Source organism: Leuresthes tenuis, unplaced genomic scaffold (genome assembly GCF_036924035.1).
Source record: "Leuresthes tenuis unplaced genomic scaffold, fLeuTen1.0.hap1 SCAF_15, whole genome shotgun sequence".
In the NCBI taxonomy this organism is placed as follows: domain Eukaryota; kingdom Metazoa; phylum Chordata; class Actinopteri; order Atheriniformes; family Atherinopsidae; genus Leuresthes; species Leuresthes tenuis.
The window spans coordinates 13593329-13606345 of record NW_027325369.1 but is presented as its reverse complement, the minus strand read 5'-3'; positions in this window follow the sequence as shown (position 1 = coordinate 13606345).

The window sequence follows — 13017 nt, the reverse complement described above, 5'->3', positions numbered from 1 at the left end:
CGGTACCTATCAGCTTCTTCCAGGGTCCCACTGGCCAAAAAGGCCCGATAGGACTCCTTCTTCAGCTTGACGGCTTCCCTCACCACTGGTGTCCACCAGCAGGTTGGAGGGTTGCCGCCACGACAGGCACCGACCACCTTACGGCCACAACTCCGACCAGCTGCCTCGGCAATGGAGTCACGGAACATGGCCCATTCGGACTCAATGTCCCCCACCTCAAATATGGTTGAAGCTCTGCCGGAGGTGGGAGTTAAAGCTCCTTCTGACGGGGGATTCTGACAAACACTCCCAGCAGACCCTCACAATACGTTTGGGCCTGCCAGGTCTGATCGGCATCCTCCCCCACCAGCGGAGCCAACTCACCACCAGATGGTGATCAGTTGACAGCTCCGCCCCTCTCTTCACCCGAGTGTCCAGGACATACGGCCGCAAGTCCGATGATACAACCACAAAGTCGATCATCGAACTGCGGCCAAGGGTGTCCTGGTGCCAAGTGCACATATGCCTGAACATGGTGTTCGTTATGGACAGTCTATGACTGGCACAGAAGTCCAACAACATAACACCACTCTGATTCAGATCGGGGGGGCCGTTCCTCCCAATCACACCCCTCCAGGTCTCACTGTCATTGCCCACGTGAGCATTGAAGTCCCCCAGCAGAATGAGGGAGTGTCCGGTAGGAGCATTCTCCAGTGCCTCCCCCAGAGACTCCAAAAAGGGTAGGTACTCTGAACTGCTGTTTGGCGCATAGGCACAAACAACAGTCAGGACTCGTCCCCCCACCCAAGGCGGAGGGAGGCTACCCTCTCGTTCACTGGGGTAAACCCCAATGTACTGGCACACAGCCGGGGGGCAATAAGTATGCCCACACCTGCTCTGCGCCTCTCACCACGGGCAACTCCAGAGTGGAAGAGAGTCCAACCCCTCTCAAGAGTACTGGTTCCAGATCCCAAGCCGTGCGTCGAGGTGAGTCCGACTATATCTAACGGTCTGATGAAGTTTCAACAATAAACAACAAACTTTGTATTATGAGAAAGAACCAGACTCATTCTTCAGGAATCCGAAAATAAGCTCTATTTTACGAGTTATGCACGAATTCGGATTCTCCTATAAAACGAATTCCTTAACTCAAACCAAGTTAAGACTGCTTTGTCCTTCATATTTATTCATGTCTAATCAAGTTTCAATGATAAACAACGTTGTACTTTGTAGAATGAGAAAGAACTTCTTCAGCAATAAGCATCTCTCGACAAATGACGAAATACAGATTTTGCTATAAAATTAATTGCTATCAGCCTGACTTAAAACTGTTTGTCTTCCTTATTTATCCACTTCAAATCAAGTTTCAACAATTAAAAAAATTTTGTAGTTTGAGAAAGAACAACTTAATCTTGAGCAATCAGTATAAAAAGAGGGTAAGCAAAGGTGCGAATGTCAAACCATACATGATCAAAACAGGGAGCGGAGGTGTTTGGCTGAGACAAGGTGTGAATGTCCACCCATAATTAATGAAAAGCGGGCAACAAGTAGGTTCGAATGCCCAACCATACATCATCAAAAGCAGGAGTGGATATGTTCGGCTACAAGAAGGTTTGAACGTCTGACCATAGTTTGTAAAAAGCGGGTAAGAAAAGGTTCGAATGCCCGAACATACACCATCAAAGGAGGGAGCGGAGGTGTTCCGCTGTAAGAAGGTGTGAATGTCCGACCATAGTTGTTAAAAAGCGGGTAAGAAAAAGTTAAAATACCCGACTGTACACAATCAGTAGCGGGTGCGGAGTTGTTCGGCTACTAAAAGGTGTGAAAGTCCGACCATGGTTTGTAAAAAGCGGGTAAGAAAAGGTTCGAATGCCCAAAAATGTATGATCAAAAGAGGGAGCGGAGGTGTTCGGCTGCAAGAAGGTGTGAATGTACACCCATAATTACTGAAAAATGGGTAAGAAAAGGTGCGAATGCCCAACTATACATAATCAAAAGCAGGAGTGGATGTGTTCGGCTCCAAGAAGGGTTGAATGTCTGACCATAGTTTATAATAAGCAGGTAAGAAAAGGTTTGACTGCCCGAACATACACCATCAAAAGAGGGAGCGGAGGTGTTCCGCTGTAAGAAGGTGTGAATGTCCGACCATAGTTGGTAAAAAGCGGGTAAGAAAAGGTTAAGAAAAGGCATTCGAACCTTTTCTTACCCGCTTTTTACAAACTATGCTCGGACATTCAAACCTTCTTGTAGCCGAACACATCCACTCCTGCTTTTGATGATGTATGGTTGGGCATTCAAACCTACTTGTTGCCCGCTTTTCATTAATTTTGGGTGGACATTCACACCTTGTCACAGCCAAACACCTCCGCTCCCTGTTTTGATCATGTATGGTTGGACATTCGCACCTTTTCTCACCCGCTTTTTGCCAACTATGGTCGGCTGTTCACAGCTTCCTCTCCACCATACTTGTATGGTGGGATATTCACACCTACTTGCATCCGAAGACCTTTTGTTGATATTTAGTCGGTCATTCGCAGCTTACCCGCTTTTGGCAAACTATGGCCTTCATGCAGCCAAACACCTCTGATCTCGCTTTTGATGATGTAAGGTTGGGCATTCAGACCTTGCTTCACCTGCTTTTCACCAAATATAGTAGGACATTCACACCTTCTTGCAGCCGAACACTTCCGCTCCACCTTTTAGTGTTCTATCACACCTTTTTTTTCACCGCATTTTATAGATTATGGTTGGAAATTCTCAACCACTCTCATCCGAAGACCTCTCCTCCCGCTTTTGTTAATATATTTGAACTTTAGTCGGACATTCACACCTTCTTGCAGCTGAACCACCTCCGCTCCCTGTTTTGATCATGTATGGTATGGCAATACTACCTTTTCTTACCCGTTTGTTAGTAATTATGGCTGGACATTCACACCTACTTGCAGCCGAACACCACCTCTCCCGCTTTTGATGATGTATGGACCAGCATTCTTACCTTTTCTAACACATTTTTCAGCAATTATGGTCGGAGATTCACACTTACTCACAGCCGAACAACTCCGCTCCCGCATTTGATGGTGTATAGTCGGGCATTCTCACCCTTTCTCATCAGCTTTTTGCAAATTATGATCTGACATTCAAACCTACTTGCAGTCGAACAGCTCTGCTCCCGCTTTTGATTATGTTTGGTTGGATATTCGAAACTTTTCTTAACTGCTTTTTACAAACTTTGGTCGGACGTTCACACCTTCTTGCAGCCGAACACATCCACTCCCACTTTTGATGGTATATATTCGGGCATTCGAACCTTTTCTTACCCGCTTTTTACAAACCGTGGTCGGACTTTCACACCTTCTTGTAGCCAAACAACTCCGCTCCCGCTATTGATGGTGTATAGTCGGGCATTCTCACCCTTTCTCATCAGCTTTTTGCAAATTATGATCTGACATTCAAACCTACTTGCAGTCGAACAGCTCTGCTCCCGCTTTTGATTATGTTTGGTTGGATATTCGAAACTTTTCTTAACTGCTTTTTACAAACTTTGGTCGGACGTTCACACCTTCTTGCAGCCGAACACATCCACTCCCACTTTTGATGGTATATATTCGGGCATTCGAACCTTTTCTTACCCGCTTTTTACAAACCGTGGTCGGACTTTCACACCTTCTTGTAGCCAAACAACTCCGCTCCCGCTATTGATTGTGTACAGTCGGGTATTTTAACCTTTTCTTACCCGCTTTTTACCAACTATGGTCGGACATTTACACCTTCTTACAGCGGAACACCTCCGCTCCCTCTTTTGATGGTCTATGTTCGGGCATTCGAACCTTTTCTTACCCGCTTTTTACAAACTATGGTCGGACATTCAAACCTTCTTGTAGCCGAACACATCCACTCCTGCTTTTGATGATGTATGGTTGGGCATTTTCACCTTTTCTTACCCATTTTTCAGTAATTATGGGTGGACATTCACACCTTCTTGCAGCTGAACAACTCCTCTCCCTCTTATGATCATGTGCGGTTTGATATTCGAAAATTTTCTTTCATGTTTTAAAGCAATTATTGATGGACATTCAAATCTTCTTGTAGCCGAACACATCCACTCCTGCTTTTGATGATGTATGGTTTGGCATTCGCACCCTTTTTTTACCCATTTTTAAGGAATTTTGGGTGGACATTCAGACCTTCTTGCAGCCGAAAACCTCTGCTCCCTCTTTTGATCATACATTGTCGGGCATTCGCACCTTATCTTACCCGCTTTTTACAAACTATAGTCAGACATTCACACATTGCAGCTGAACCACCTCCGCTCCCTGTTTTGATCATGTATGGTCTGGCAATTCTACCTTTTCTTACCCGTTTGTGAGTAATTATGGCTGGACATTCACACCTACTTGCAGTCGAACAGCTCTGCTCCCGCTTTTGATTATGTTTGGTTGGATATTCGAACCTTTTCTTAACTGCTTTTTACAAACTTTGGTCGGACGTTCACACCTTCTTGCAGCCGAACACCTCCACTTCCGCTTTTGATGGTATATATTCGGGCATTCGAACCTTTTCTTACCAGCTTTTTACAAACCATGGTATGACTTTCACACCTTCTTGTAGCCGAACAACTCCGCTCCCGCTATTGATTGTGTACAGTCGGGTATTTTAACCTTTTCTTACCCGCTTTTTACCAACTATGGTCGGACATTCACACCGTCTTACAGCGGAACACCTCCGCTCCCGCTTTTGATGGTGTATTGTCAGGCATTTGAACCTTTTCTTACCCGCTTTTTACAAACTATGGTCGGACATTCAAACCTTCTTGTAGCCAAAAACCTCCGCTCCCTCTTTTGATCATACATTGTCGGGCATTCGCACCTTTTCTTACCCGTTTTTTACAAACCATGGTCGGACTTTCAAACCTTCTTGTAGCCCAACACATCCACTCCTGCTTTTGATGATGTATGTTTGGGCATTCGCACCTTTTCTTACCCATTTTTCAGTAATTATGGGTGGACATTCACACCTTCTTGCAGCTGAACACCTCCTCTCCCGCTTATGATGGTGTATAGTTGGGCTTTCTAGCCTTTTCTTACCCGGTTTTTACAAATTATAGTTGGACATTCACACCTTCTTACAGCCGAAAACCTCCACTCCCTCTTTTGATCATACATTGTCGGGCATTAGCACCTTTTCTTACCCGCTTTTTACAAACCATAGTCGGACTTTCACATCTTTTATTAGCCGAACAACTCCGCTCCCGCTATTGATTGTGTACAGTCGGGTATTTTAACCTTTTCTTACCCGCTTTTTACCAACTATGGTCGGATATTCACACCTTCTTACAGCGGAACACCTCCGCTCCCTCTTTTGATGGTGTATGTTCGGGCAGTCAAACCTTTTCTTACCTGCTTTTTACAAACTATGGTCAGACGTTCAAACCTTCTTGTAGCCGAACATATCCACTCCTGCTTTTGATGATGTATGGTTGGGCATTCGAACCTACTTGTTGCCCGCTTTTCATTAATTATGGGTGGACATTCACACCTTGTCTCAGCCAAACACCTCCGCTCCCTGTTTTGATCATGTATGGTTTGACATTCGCACCTTTGCTTACCCTCTTTTTATACTGATTGCTCAAGATTAAGTTGTTCTTTCTCAAACTACAAATTTTTTTTAATTGTTGAAACTTGATTTGAAGTGGATAAATAAGGAAGACAAACAGTTTTAAGTCAGGCTGATAGCAATTATTTTTATAGCAAAATCTGTATTTCGTCATTTGTCGAGAGATGCTTATTGCTGAAGAAGTTCTTTCTCATTCTACAAAGTACAACGTTGTTTATCATTGAAACTTGATTAGACATGAATAAATATGAAGGACAAAGCAGTCTTAACTTGGTTTGAGTTAAGGAATTCGTTTTATAGGAGAATCCGAATTCGTGCATAACTCGTAAAATAGAGCTTATTTTCGGATTCCTGAAGAATGAGTCTGGTTCTTTCTCATAATACAAAGTTTGTTGTTTATTGTTGAAACTTCATCAGACCGTTAGATATAGTCGGACTCACCTCGACGCACGGCTTTGGATCTGGAACCAGTACTCTTGAGAGGGGTTGGACTCTCTTCCACTCTGGAGTTGCCCGTGGTGAGAGGCGCAGAGCAGGTGTGGGCATACTTATTGCCCCCCGGCTGTGTGCCAGTACATTGGGGTTTACCCCAGTGAAGGAGAGGGTAGCCTCCCTCCGCCTTGGGTGGGGGGACGAGTCCTGACTGTTTTTTTGCCTATGCGCCAAACAGCAGTTCAGAGTACCTACCCTTTTTGGAGTCTCTGGGGGAGGCACTGGAGAATGCTCCTACCGGAGACTCCCTCATTCTGCTGGGGGACTTCAATGCTCACGTGGGCAATGACAGTGAGACCTGGAGGGGTGTGATTGGGAGGAACGGCCTCCCCGATCTGAATCAGAGTGGTGTTATGTTGTTGGACTTCTGTGCCAGTCATAGACTGTCCATAACGAACACCATGTTCAGGCATAAGGGTGTCCATATGTGCACTTGGCACCAGGACACCCTTGGCCGCAGTTCGATGATCGACTTTGTGGTTGTATCATCGGACTTGCGGCCGTATGTCCTGGACACTCGGGTGAAGAGAGGGGCGGAGCTGTCAACTGATCACCACCTGGTGGTGAGTTGGCTCCGCTGGTGGGGGAGGATGCCGATCAGACCTGGCAGGCCCAAACGTATTGTGAGGGTCTGCTGGGAGCGTTTGTCAGAATCCCCCGTCAGAAGGAGCTTTAACTCCCACCTCCGGCAGAGCTTCAACCATATTTGAGGTGGGGGACATTGAATGGGCCATGTTCCGTGACTCCATTGCCGAGGCAGCTGGTCGGAGTTGTGGCCGTAAGGTGGTCGGTGCCTGTCGTGGCGGCAACCCTCCAACCTGCTGGTGGACACCAGTGGTGAGGGAAGCCGTCAAGCTGAAGAAGGAGTCCTATCGGGCCTTTTTGGCCAGTGGGACCCTGGAAGAAGCTGATAGGTACCGACGGGCCAGACGGGCCGCGGCTTCGGCGGTTGCTGAGGCAAAAACTCGGGCCTGGGAGGAGTTCGGTGAGACCATGTAGAACGATTTCCGGACGGCCTCGAAAAGATTCTGGTCCACCATCCGGCGTCTCGGGGGGGGAAGCGGCTCACAGTCAACACTGTTTACAGTGGGGACGGGGCTTTGCTGACCTCAACTAGGGATGTTGTGAGTCGGTGGGGGGAGTACTTTGAGGAACTCCTCAATCCTACCAACAAGTGCTCGGAAGAGGCAGAGTCGGAGAGCTCGGAGACGGGGCCTCCCATTTCTGGGGCTGAGGTTGCCGAGGTGGTTAAAAAGCTCCTCGGTGGCAAGGCCCCGGGGGTGGATGAGGTCCGTCCTGAGTTTCTCAAGGCTCTGGATGTTGTAGGGCTGTCTTGGCTGACACGCCTCTGCAGTATCGCGTGGACATCGGGGACAGTGCCTCTGGACTGGCAGATTGGGGTGGTGGTCCCCCTCTTTAAAAAGGGGGACCGGAGGGTGTGTTCCAACTATAGGGGTATCACACTCCTCAGCCTCCCTGGTAAGGTCTATTCGGGGGTATTGGAGAGGAGGATCCGTCGGATAATCGAGCCTCGGATTCAGGAGATGCAGTGTGGCTTTCGTCCTGGCCGTGGAACAGTGGACCAGCTCTATACCCTCGGCAGGATCCTGGAGGGTGCATGGGAGTTCGCCCAACCAGTCTACATGTGTTTTGTGGACTTGGAGAAAGCGTTCGACCGTGTCCCTCGTGGAGTCCTGTGGGGGGTGCTCCGGGAATATGGAGTGCCGGACCCCTTGATAGGGGCCGTTCGGTCTCTGTATGACCGGTGCCAGAGTTTGGTCCGCATTGCCGGCAGTAAGTCGGATACGTTTCCGGTGAGAGTTGGACTCCGTCAGGGCTGCCCTTTGTCACCGATTCTGTTCCTAACTTTTATGGACAGAATTTCTAGGCGGAGCCAGGGCGTTGAGGGTGTCCCATTTGGCGACCTCAGAATCGGGTCTCTGCTTTTTGCAGATGATGTGGTTCTGTTAGCGTCGTCAGGCCGTGACCTTCAGCTCTCACTGGAGTGATTCGCAGCCGAGTGTGAAGCTGCTGGGATGAGAATCAGCACCTCCAAATCCGAGACTATGGTTCTCAGCCGGAAAAGGGTGGAATGCTCTCTCCGGGTCGGGAATGAGATCCTTCCCCAAGAGGAGGAGTTCAAGTATCTCGGGGTCTTGTTCACGAGTGACGGACGAATGGAGCGGGAGATTGACGGGCGGATCGGTGCGGCGCCTGCATTGTTGCAGGCTCTGCACCGACCCGTCGTTGTGAAGAGGGAGCTGAGCCAGAAGGCGAAGCTCTCTACTTACTGGTCAATCTACGTTCCCATCCTCACCTATGGTCACGAATTGTGGGTAGTGACCGAAAGAACAAGATCGCGAATACAAGCGGCCGAAATGGGTTTCCTCCGCAGGGTGTCTGGGCTCTCCCTTAGAGATAGGGTGAGAAACTCAGTCATCCAGGAGGGGCTCGGAGTAGAACCGCTGCTCCTCCGCATTGAGAGGAGTCAGATGAGGTGGCTCGGGCATCTGGTTAGGATGCCCCCTGGGCGCCTCCCTGGGGAGGTGTTCCGGGCACGTCCCACTGGGAGGAGACCCCGGGGGAGACCCAGGACACGTTGGAGAGACTATGTCTCTCGGCTGGCCTGGGAACGCCTCGGGGTCCCCCCGGAAGAGCTGGAGGAAGTGGCCGGGGACGGAGACGTCTGGGTTTCTCTGCTCAAGCTGCTGCCCCCGCGACCCGACCCCCGGATAAGCGGCAGATGATGGATGGATGGATGGATATATCCTCCACCAACCAGACTTACAACCCCCGACTAGGGTAGCAGAATTTCTAAGCATCTGTACCCCAAAACTACTATCAAAAATATATAAATTATTGTCTAAGATAGATGACACAATGTCTCTTCCATCCTCAAAATGGGAGGCAGATTTATCCATCAGTTCTGGTCATAGCTTCTAACCACAAATATGTTTGAACACCTTCATAAAGACTCGAAATCCTAATTTACAGCTCATACAATACAAAATCCTTCATAGAACACACTATACAGGACAAAGGATGTTCAGGATGGGTCTAACACACTCAAACATCTGCTCACATTGCACAGATAACACACCTGATGATTATGCACACGCTTTGTGGTTTTCTGCGCCTGTCCAGAAGTTCTGGCTTGAAGTCTGTGAGGACCTATCAACATGGCTAAAGTGTAGCATCCCTGCATGCCCCACACTGTGCATACTGGGTGACTTAGACAACATCAACATGGAAATTAACTCAGCACACATGGTTGTCACAGTGTTATGTATAGCAAAGATAACTATTCTCATGAACTGGAAAGCGAAGAACAATCTGTGTATTAACCAGTTTAGAAATTTTCTTTTAGATTATATTAGCATGGAAACAATGTCTGCCTCCTCAAAACATCAATTGGCTGAATTTCATTCTCTCTGGTCCCCTCTGATTAGTTTTATCACATAGTGGTGGTGGTGGGTTGCTGGGTGATGGTGGGTCTCAGGCCCGGGCTGCTGCGACTGGTGTGACCGGGTGGTTTGTTTGTTTGTTTTTTGATGTTGTTTGTTTGTTTTTTGTAGAGGTCCTCCTGGGTGGGGTTGGGTTGAGTGGGGTGGGGCGGGATGGGTACCTTCTGGGGGTACAGTAGCTCCCGGAATATGGTCGCTGCAGGCCCCGAGCCTGGTGGACATCAGGCCCTCCTGCCCATTGTTGGCTCCCAGGTAGCGGGGATGCCTATTGCAGCCAGTCCCTGGCTGCCCTCTCTGGGGGAGAGTAGCTCCCCCGGTATATATCCCCATACCCCTCTCCCTTCTGGCTCCTGTACACAGCACACACTCACACATGAAGGGTTTTGGGGGCGTGTGTGTTCGGTGGGGTGTAGTGAATGGGGCCACGTAGGTGGTCCCCTTTGGTTGCACTCTGCAGTTCCCTGCCCCTGTTTTAATTACACCTTAGACATTACTACTTATCAAACACACTCACACACACACATTAGGTCTTGGGGGGTGGTTACACTGAGTGGCATCTGGTGGGCGGGGCTCTTTGGGTATGTAGGCTGCCCAGAGTGCCGCGCTCCCAGTTCTACAAGTTTGGCTGCCCCTCAATTTTAATTGCTCACTATTAGAAAATATTGAAGAGCCAGAAGGGTGAGGGGAGGGGTCTTCTTCGCACACCCCTGCTTCCTGGTGTCTGCTCGGGGCAGGAGGGGCCAGGAGGATTAATTAATTGTTCTGCTGGTTCGGGGTCTGTGGTGGCTGGGGGGTTGCTGGCCTCCTGGTGTGCCCGCTGCACTACACCCCAGCAGAGTCGAGGGAGGTAGGATGTGTGGATGTGTGGATGTATGGGACGTGAAAGTGTGTGTGGTAATGATTGGGCCTGGATCTGGGACTTGCTGTCGCCTGGCCTGCCTGTGTTTCTCCTGATGGGGCATCAGCGTTGCCTCTCCCCACTGCTCGCGACTTCACCCACCTGTGGGCACGTCTTGACTCCCAGGGCACTTGGCCAGGAGCGCTGGGGCAGGCGCTGACCCACTTTGTGGCTGTCTGGGGCGCTTGGCCCTCCTGGGTATTGGGTGGGGCCTCTGCCGGGGGGTTTGGGGGCGCTCGGGCTCCTGGGGCCCAGGTCCAGTGCACGGCCCATGTCTGGGCGGCTGGGGCCTGGCGGGGTCGGTGGGCTGTTACCCCTGGTTCCCGGAGTGCCTCTGCCCTATGCTTATGGGGGCTCTTTCCGGGGGCTTCCTCTGCAGTCTTCTGGGTGGATGCGTGGTTGCCCCTGCGGTGGGCTGCCTGGGTTCTGTGCTCTGTGGGGGCTGCTGGTGGCCTGGGTCTTGTGGCCCTCTCTGCCTGCTTCTGATTGCTTGGGGGGGGGGGGCTGTGGATTGTGGCCCTGTACGCTTATACACTCATAACTAAGCACGGTTATCATGTAGGTCCTGTGCCATGGGTGTTGCATGTTCTCACACACACACACACACATTCATTAGTCCAGTAGCATGGTCACTAAGCAGTTGATGTATTATCATGTCGTCTCAGGTCATCTATATCCACAGCTGTGTTGTATGCGATTGCCGCTTCTTGTGCTTGTTTTTGTTTGTTTGTGTGTTTGTTTTTTCTCTGCTTGTCTGCTTTCAGGTGCTCCTGGTGGCGCTAAGGCTGGATTCCCCTCATAGGCCATGGATTGTTGTCTGTTTTGTTTTTTACAGGTGTAGCAGCTGGTTGTCTGGTTTTTGTTTCTATTTTTGTTCTGTTTCCTCTTCTTTCCTCTTCTTCTTTCCTTGTCCCCCGGTCCGGTTCAGTTCAGTTCATGTCATATATTGTAAACAGAAATAAATAAATGGGCATCAAGGGGAGCTTTACATTTATAAAACTTCCCTTGGCAAAACAAATCTGTTTGGCATCAAAGGTATTCAGACTACAATTCTTCTGACATAATGCTGAACAGGACAAGGGGGAAAAAAAGTAAAGAAGACAGTTCTGCCGAAAGCCAGGGATAGACCTGTTCTAAGTTCTATACTTTTTAAAAGGGGCGTGTTTATCAACTATGGAATTAGAAGATTTACAAAAATGGTCAAGTGCTAGATCTTCATCTGGGATTTTAACAGTGTCACATTCAACAGATCAGTTAAAAAAAAGCCTGCTCATGGAGATGTTTCAGGATCTGGATACCAAGCGTGGACCTAATGTTTTCATTTTTGCAATTCTGATACAGGCTATTGAGCAGTGATAACTAACACCAAGTTCAGATACTGCGGATTTTCTACCTTTGATATGTTAAGATTGAGCCAATCAGGGACAACCTTGAAGGATCTCTTTGGTTTTGTAGGATCAGTAATTACCTGAGAAAGGTTGATATTGGTACACACCTTTTTTAAATGATCAGAGGCAGAGTTCAACTTGTTTAAATTAAAATTTCCACACAGAGATTGGGTTTAGGCCACATGCACACAGAATGACATCAACAAATATAAGAAATATTAAACATTTACACATAGATTTTTGAATACATGTAGAGGAATGATACTTTGAAATGTGCTCATTGCGGAGTTATGATCAGTTGAGTAATGAAGGTTGAACTATTCTAGGAAAGAGGTTCTATTCCCAGCATCATGATGGACACTCCTGATATAGAAGGTTTCGCTAACGCATTGGAATTGTTTTACTATTTTCATATGCATGTGCAATGAAGAATTGCTTGCTGCTGATAAATGCAAAGAAGAACAGCTTACACATAGATGCTCACATATAGGCTGCTGAATGCAATGAAGACCTGCTTATCAAGTAAAGTTCAATGTCAATGTGTAATATTCAATCAGGATTTGCAAAACAGTGAAGTTAAACAATGAATGGGTCCATAGTCGGTATGAGAAGACTACAGGAATATTTACCTGGGTGTACGTTCAAACAGAGATGAGAAAATTGCGATAAATAATTGTTTGTTTGTTTGTTAGTATGTATAGGAATGTTATGTGTATAAACTGTGTTGAGTTATAGTTACTCAGTAGTGTCTCAGTGAAACAACCGACGGGGGAAGCCTTGCGGTGACAACAAAAGCAGTGTTTTACTGATCAGTCAAGTTGCTCCAGTGTACTCCATACAAACTGGTTGGCTACTGAAGGGATAGAAAATGGGGAATACTTGTTTTAAAGCAAACAAGGAATTAGATGGGAAAAATACATGTTTTAACGGGACCCAGACAATATTAAATACTCAGACAGATGGGAGAAGAAGTGTAGTTTTGTAGGAAATCACAAAATTATTACATAGAATTAGTGAAATCAATTGAAGAATGCCTTTCTGAAGAGCTGTTTACCACAGATGAGCAGCTTTGCGACCAAGCACATTGTAGATCGCTTTACTGCCAAAATGATCTAATTTAATGGATTGGTTTAGACATGCATAACAGCATTTTAAGAACAAAGAGAGAAACAAAAAGGGACAA